The sequence below is a fragment of the Gouania willdenowi genome, chromosome 9, assembly GCF_900634775.1.
Source record: "Gouania willdenowi chromosome 9, fGouWil2.1, whole genome shotgun sequence".
NCBI classification, from domain to species: Eukaryota; Metazoa; Chordata; class Actinopteri; order Blenniiformes; family Gobiesocidae; genus Gouania; species Gouania willdenowi.
In genome coordinates this window covers 27,779,109-27,785,293 of record NC_041052.1, presented here as the reverse complement: position 1 = coordinate 27,785,293, position 6,185 = coordinate 27,779,109, and the positions used below count along the sequence as shown (strand labels likewise).

Sequence of the window (6,185 nt, the reverse complement as noted above, 5' to 3'; positions counted from 1 at the left end):
TATATGATCACAGTATGAACACAAGGTCACTTTAAAGTCAATAAAACATGATTTATATTAATACTTAGTACTATTTTCATTAAAAATGTACACCATAAAATAGTATTGTAATGTAAAGCAGTTTTTTGAAAAGCTGTATATAAATCCAATGCTCTTTAGTAAAATGGGTGTTGTTTCTAGCTGCCACACTGTCACAAAACTTTGCCCACATATGTAATAAATATCACTAACGTAATAATTACCTATGGGTTAACAGAAAATATTGTTTGCCTTTTGGCACTAATAAAATATATTTATTTAGATCTAAATAAAATATTTGGAATTAAGTAGGCAATCCAACTCACAAGACTAGTAAATGAATCACACTGAGTCTGCACTACTGAAAGTTCAAAATGACATCCTGTTGTCTCTGGATTCTAAAAAACCAGTGTTGTTGGTAATGCTGGACCTCACTGCAACATTCAATACAGTGGACCATTCCATCCTCCTGACCCGCCTGGCCCAACAGATGGGCCTTCAGGGACCTGTGCTGCAGTGATTCAAGTGCTACCTAACAGATAGGTCTTTTTCCGTAGTTATCAATGACTTTTCCTCCTCCACAGCATCTCTGTCCTCTGGTGTGCCACAGGGTTCCATTTTAGGTCCAGTTTTATTTTCACTTTACATGTTGCCCCTGGGTTCAATCATCTCTAGCCATAACGTGTCCTTTCACATGTATGCAGATGATCTACAAATCTATCTCCCAGTTACACCAAACTCCCAAGACACACCTCAGTCCATCCACAGGTGTCTGGATGACATTAAACTCTGGCTCTCACAGAACTTTTCATGTTTAAATGAGGGCAAATCTGAACTCATTCTTTTCGGCGCTTAAAACTCACTGAGTACTGTTCCTGGTCTCCAGTCTCTCGTCCCCCACACTGTCATCAGAAACCTTGTTGTAAATTTGGACTCAAACCTGAGCTTTTACAAACAAAAGTGAAGCTTTCCCTCAGCCGTTCCGTCCTGGAAAAAAATATTCATGCATTCATCAGCTCACATTTGGATAACTGCAATGCACTGTATTTTGGACTCAATCAGCTTGTGCAAAATGCTGCTGCCGGGCTCCTCACCAACTCTCGCAAACATGACCATATCACATCTGTCCTTTACTTCCTGAATTTGGCTCCTGGTCTTTTTCAGAATCCAGTACAAACTTTTGCTTTTTGTTTTCAGTTCCATCCACGACCTCGCACTTGTATATTTATGTGAGATTTTGACCCCTCACCAGCCGAGCAGAGCCCGACGTTCTGCCCAACACCACCTGTTCGAGGTGCCCAGGTGATCAGTGGGGTGATCATGCTTTTGCTGTGGCAGGTCCAAAACTCTGCAACTAGTTGCCGCTTGAGTTACGTGCCATCAAATACCTGCCCCTGTTCAAAGCAAAACTAAAGACTCACCAGTTTAGAAAGGCGTTTGATACATAGTTCTGTGGCACTTGTTTTAAATGTGATAATGGTCTGTTTTTAATGATATATTATGCTGTTTTTAAATTGTATTTTTTATTGTGTACAGTGCTTTGGTCAACTTTGGTTGTTGTAAAGCGCTTTAGAAATAAAACTCGATTTGATTTGATAAATAAATGTGACCAACTCAAATCTCTAAAATATGTACAGTAAAACACAAAAAATTCAATTTTATCGAAAAAAAAGTTTAGATCAATGAAACAGCCAACAACAACTTTTATTAGGCAACATAAACAGATTCTTCACAGTGTCCAAAAACAGGCTCAAGCTCATCCATTCATTTGAAAACATGAATGGATGAGCCTGAGCCTGAACCTACATCCATCTATCCATTGGATGACCTGCTTGTTCCTGTTTTCAGGGTGGATGGGGTCTGCTGGTGCCTTATTCAGGTCTCCATGGATGTTAGGCGGGGGTACACCCTGGACAGGGTACCAGTCCATCGCAGCAACGACACTACAGTCTCTTTAACCACTCCTCAGAGTCCAGAGCTCTTATGAGTTGTGCGATGTACTTTATTAGTTTCTGTCGTCCCTCTGTAGACATGTTTTTGCTCATGAAATGAGCCATGAGCCGTTACTCACTGATGACACAAAATGGAAGAAAATAATGAATATTGAAAGGAAATTACATCTGAAAGGCTGTCATGAAAATGTTACAAACAACAAATACAGGTATTAGCAATACAGTACTGTTTTGTTAGTAGCACACCTCAGGTCATACTCCAGTCCATTTTTTAAAATTTCCATAACTCTGGGTATGGAAACTTCATGGACAGCTGAAAGGGCGTGGACTGTAGCCTGAGTCATGAAGTGAACAAAAGAACAACTTCCATTTAGACATTAGAATAGATGGTCATGTTTCAGTTAAGATACTAATCTTAAGTAAAATGACTGGCAATAGGAATCATGCAAAACACAATAACATGACAAATAAAAGTTCAATAACTTACCTCTGGGAGAAGTACATCCATAGAAAATGCCACTTGATTATGGACTGTGGCTGTATGTGCTTTTACCAGGCTTGTTAAAAAGTCCATCACCCTGTCCAGCAGCTCAATCTCCTCAAAGAAAATTACCACTCTGCCCTTCGACAGTGTTCAGGAGGGTGAAACCTTCCCAGTAATGACTGCCTGCAAACATATTTATTTTGAGTAAATGTACCAAGGCTAGTAGGTGACTCCAATTTTATTTTCCAACTCACTTAAAGATGCTGCCTTTTTCCTGAGTGAGAACGGTCACCAGTATGGAATCAGAGGAGTGCCAAAATTAAAAGGAAATGCATGTGGAAATATAAAGCGCTAATCAATAATACAAATTTTTAAATAAAAAGAGAATCAATAATAAAAATGTGGAACTACAAAGAGAATCAATAATGAAAAAAATATACAAATGTAATATATTCTTTTTCCATTTTGCTTTTGCTTTTTCCATTTTGTCTTTGCTTTTTCTGTTTTGTGAATAAGTGAACACACATTTACCCTGAAATATGTGTGCAGATGAGGATATTATTGTCATTACATTACATTGTATATATTAGTACAGTATGCATGATAAATTGCATAGATAGAAAGCAGAACACTGACCACAATCCATCCATTTAATTTACTGTTAACACCAGTTTCTTTTCTTTAACCCCCAAAAAACCAACAATTTTTGTACTGATTTCAAGTAATTGAATTGTGTTATATACATGAGCCAAATATCATCCTTTAATTGTATACTACACGTTATCCAATGAATTGTTGAATCACTACTACTGTAACAGAACTTGATGAACTTGTGTTTCTCTGGGCTTGGGTTTATCAAGTGTCTCAGAATTAAAGCTAAGAATTGACTTTAGAGTGAAAAAAGCTTTGCAATAAAGCTGCAATAATACAATTATCAAAAAATACAAAGAAAAAACAATGTGTATCATGACTGTATAAGAGATTATCATCACTCAACATCACCATGACGACACCACAGTCATTGCCATTTGTTTGCTTAGGAACACCCTGCATGATGAACAGTTATGGTAGATGATTTCAAATGCATTTGATTGTGATGTATCAGACAATACCTCCAAATTCAGGGCAGTCCTCTCTGTCCACACTCCAACAGCAATCTGCTGTGCAACATCTCTAAGTAACAAAAAGACAGCAATATAAAACATGAGATTAAATGCATTTCATTTCAAATCTTTACAGCAAAATTTATATACGGTACTTTTACCTAATCAGATAATGGTGAAATAAAGCTAGTGTAGGCAATTTCCTCCAGATACACTTTTTATGTTTTTGGTTGAAATTGTCTTTATGTCCTGACAGAAATTAAGATCTTATGTGCTCTGAAAAAGGAATGAAGAAAATCTGTCAACTGTAGCAGATGTAAATCTGTAATAACTTCGACCAATGGAAAAAAAAAAACGAATCGTTTTTTTTAACCAATCACGTCTTCATGTCTCCCTGCTGGTTTCTCACCTAAGTGAAGCTGGCCCCCCACCCCACGCAAAACTCTGTGAAAATAGTCCCAATCGTTTGTGCTGCATTAGTGCTGGTTTGTGCCGAAAAAAAATGTTTTGTGCGGCTTTCGTTTTTAAGATATTAAACAATATTTTAAAAGTTAATCTAAGTTCACGCAGCCCCCTGACAACGTCCAAAATGAACAAAAGTGGTCTCAATCGTTAGTGCTGCATTAGTGCTGGTTTGTGCTGAAAGAATAATCGTTTGTGCTGCTTTAGTTTTTAAGATATTAAATAAAGTGTGGCCAGGTGGAACCTTCTGATTGGTCCGTCAGGACATACAGTATTTACCATATTTACACCAGCAGGGCCAGATTAACACTTCGCTGTACCCTGGGCAACAATATTCAAGGGCCCCATCATCACGACCCGAGGATTACTATAATATGGCAAAATAATACATCAATTCCAGTAATATACATACATTTACTCACTAATAATATCTAACTGTCATCAAGTGCATTTTGTTGTACAGATGTGCAAATGCTCATAGAAATACAAATGCACCACTATATCCTCTTGTCAAAGGCCCTCACTCACATATGATCGTGCTATGAAATAAAACACATCAGCATCAGTATAATCTGGCAAAACATAAACATCTGGAAACCTGTCAATTTCTGTCAAAGAAATGTTGATCTGGCAAAATACACTGGAGTGAAAAAATTACCTATATTCAGTATATGCTTCTTTAAATTTTCTGCATTTCTGATCGCCTTCTCCTATTTTAGTTTCCGTTTAGCGCTCCCACTTAGCTGCCTCTCTATGTTTGCTTTTTTTGAGTTGCGTAGAGCAGTGGTTCCCAAATTTTTTGTGCCCATGGCAGGGGCGGATCTACCGGGCCGTAAAGTTCTGTGCCTGTGTGTACAAATTAGGGTGGCAACAGGGTGCAAGGCTTTGTTTTTGGGTGGCATCTGCTACCCTATGCCACCCAAAAACAAAGCCTTGCACCCTGTTGCCACCCTAATTTGTACACACAGGCACAGAACTTTTCGGCCGTGGTCCGCCGACCGGTAATGCCCCACTGTCGCTTCCTGACTGCGGAGCCAACGTTCTAAAACACCAACGAAGAAAACGCGGAAATATCGCAAAAGCGGCACGGAAATGCGTTGTTTACATTGGCGCACCAGAGGAAAGAAGTAGAAACATAGCTGCCAACACTTACACATTTGCCGTGATCAGTGAGCCTTTGTATCAGAAAAAAAGTCGTTCCAAAATGGAGTAACAGCCCTGGAGTCTTTCTCTTCTCCCTCCGTGAGTGAGTGAGTGATGTTCCACTGCCTTCAGACATTGTTAAGTGTTTGTGCTCGGGTTTTGCTTGTTTGAGTGCGTTTTGTGAGCTGCAGGTTGTGTGTTCATGGATTGTGTAGATTTGAGTGCGTGTGAGGCAACGTGCAGTGACGTGAGTGTGTCCAGTGTGTGCTGAATGTGCACACGTTTGGGGAGCATATGTATATGAAGCATCATAATCCATGTACCCTTCTTTCTTTGGTTATTCTGTTTTAAAACCAAATCAAAATAACAAATAAATGGTGTGGTTATTTTTGTTTTACACAAATTCCTCATATGTCCCTTAAAATAAGTTTTTATACTTAGTTATATAACAGTGTGGCATCATTAACATGTCAATTATAAAATTATAATAGTAATAACATGCCAGTGACACTTTTTCCCCCATCTGCTTACAGTTTGTTACAGTGAAAACAACTGTTTTAAAGCCATATTCTTGTAAAATTAAAAACATATTGCACCGTAGTGTCACAGCAAATTTGTGGTTGACCTCATTTGGAGACATGATTTATTGCTCTGGTTGAATGATGGAGTCCAGTCGAAGCAAGATGATTTTATAAAATTAAAGGATTTATTATAAACTAAATGAAAAAGAGTACAAAAAAAGAAGTGTCCCATCCTGTTGGGAGTAAAGGCGGCCAGGTACTAAGCAGGATGGTTCAAAAGGTCTTGTGTCCGGCTCAGGATATACTGTACATGACTGACCAACAGTTTCACAGTTTTAAGCTTTATACAGATATGAGAAAAAGTCCCAACCCTGAAAGAAAGAAAAGGAGGGGGTCAGATGCTCCCAACAGTGGAAGTGGCGGAGAGGTTGGAGCTACTGTTATCTGTCCTTGATAGTGTGTGTGCGTGTATATCTGCATGTGAGTTTGACCTTCAGCAGAG

At 38.6% G+C, this 6,185-nt stretch overlaps 1 long non-coding RNA gene across 1 annotated transcript; it reads right to left on the bottom strand.

Moving 5' to 3' along the window:
• Nucleotides 1–2,520: 2,520 nt before the first annotated feature.
• LOC114470382 (uncharacterized) lies at nt 2,521–3,595 on the bottom strand. The gene is made up of 3 exons (XR_003674864.1): nt 3,567–3,595; nt 2,709–2,728; nt 2,521–2,637 (listed from the first exon to the last, which is right to left on the bottom strand). It is a non-coding gene; the product is annotated as an uncharacterized LOC114470382 (long non-coding RNA).
• Between the last annotated feature and the right edge of the window lie 2,590 nt (nt 3,596–6,185).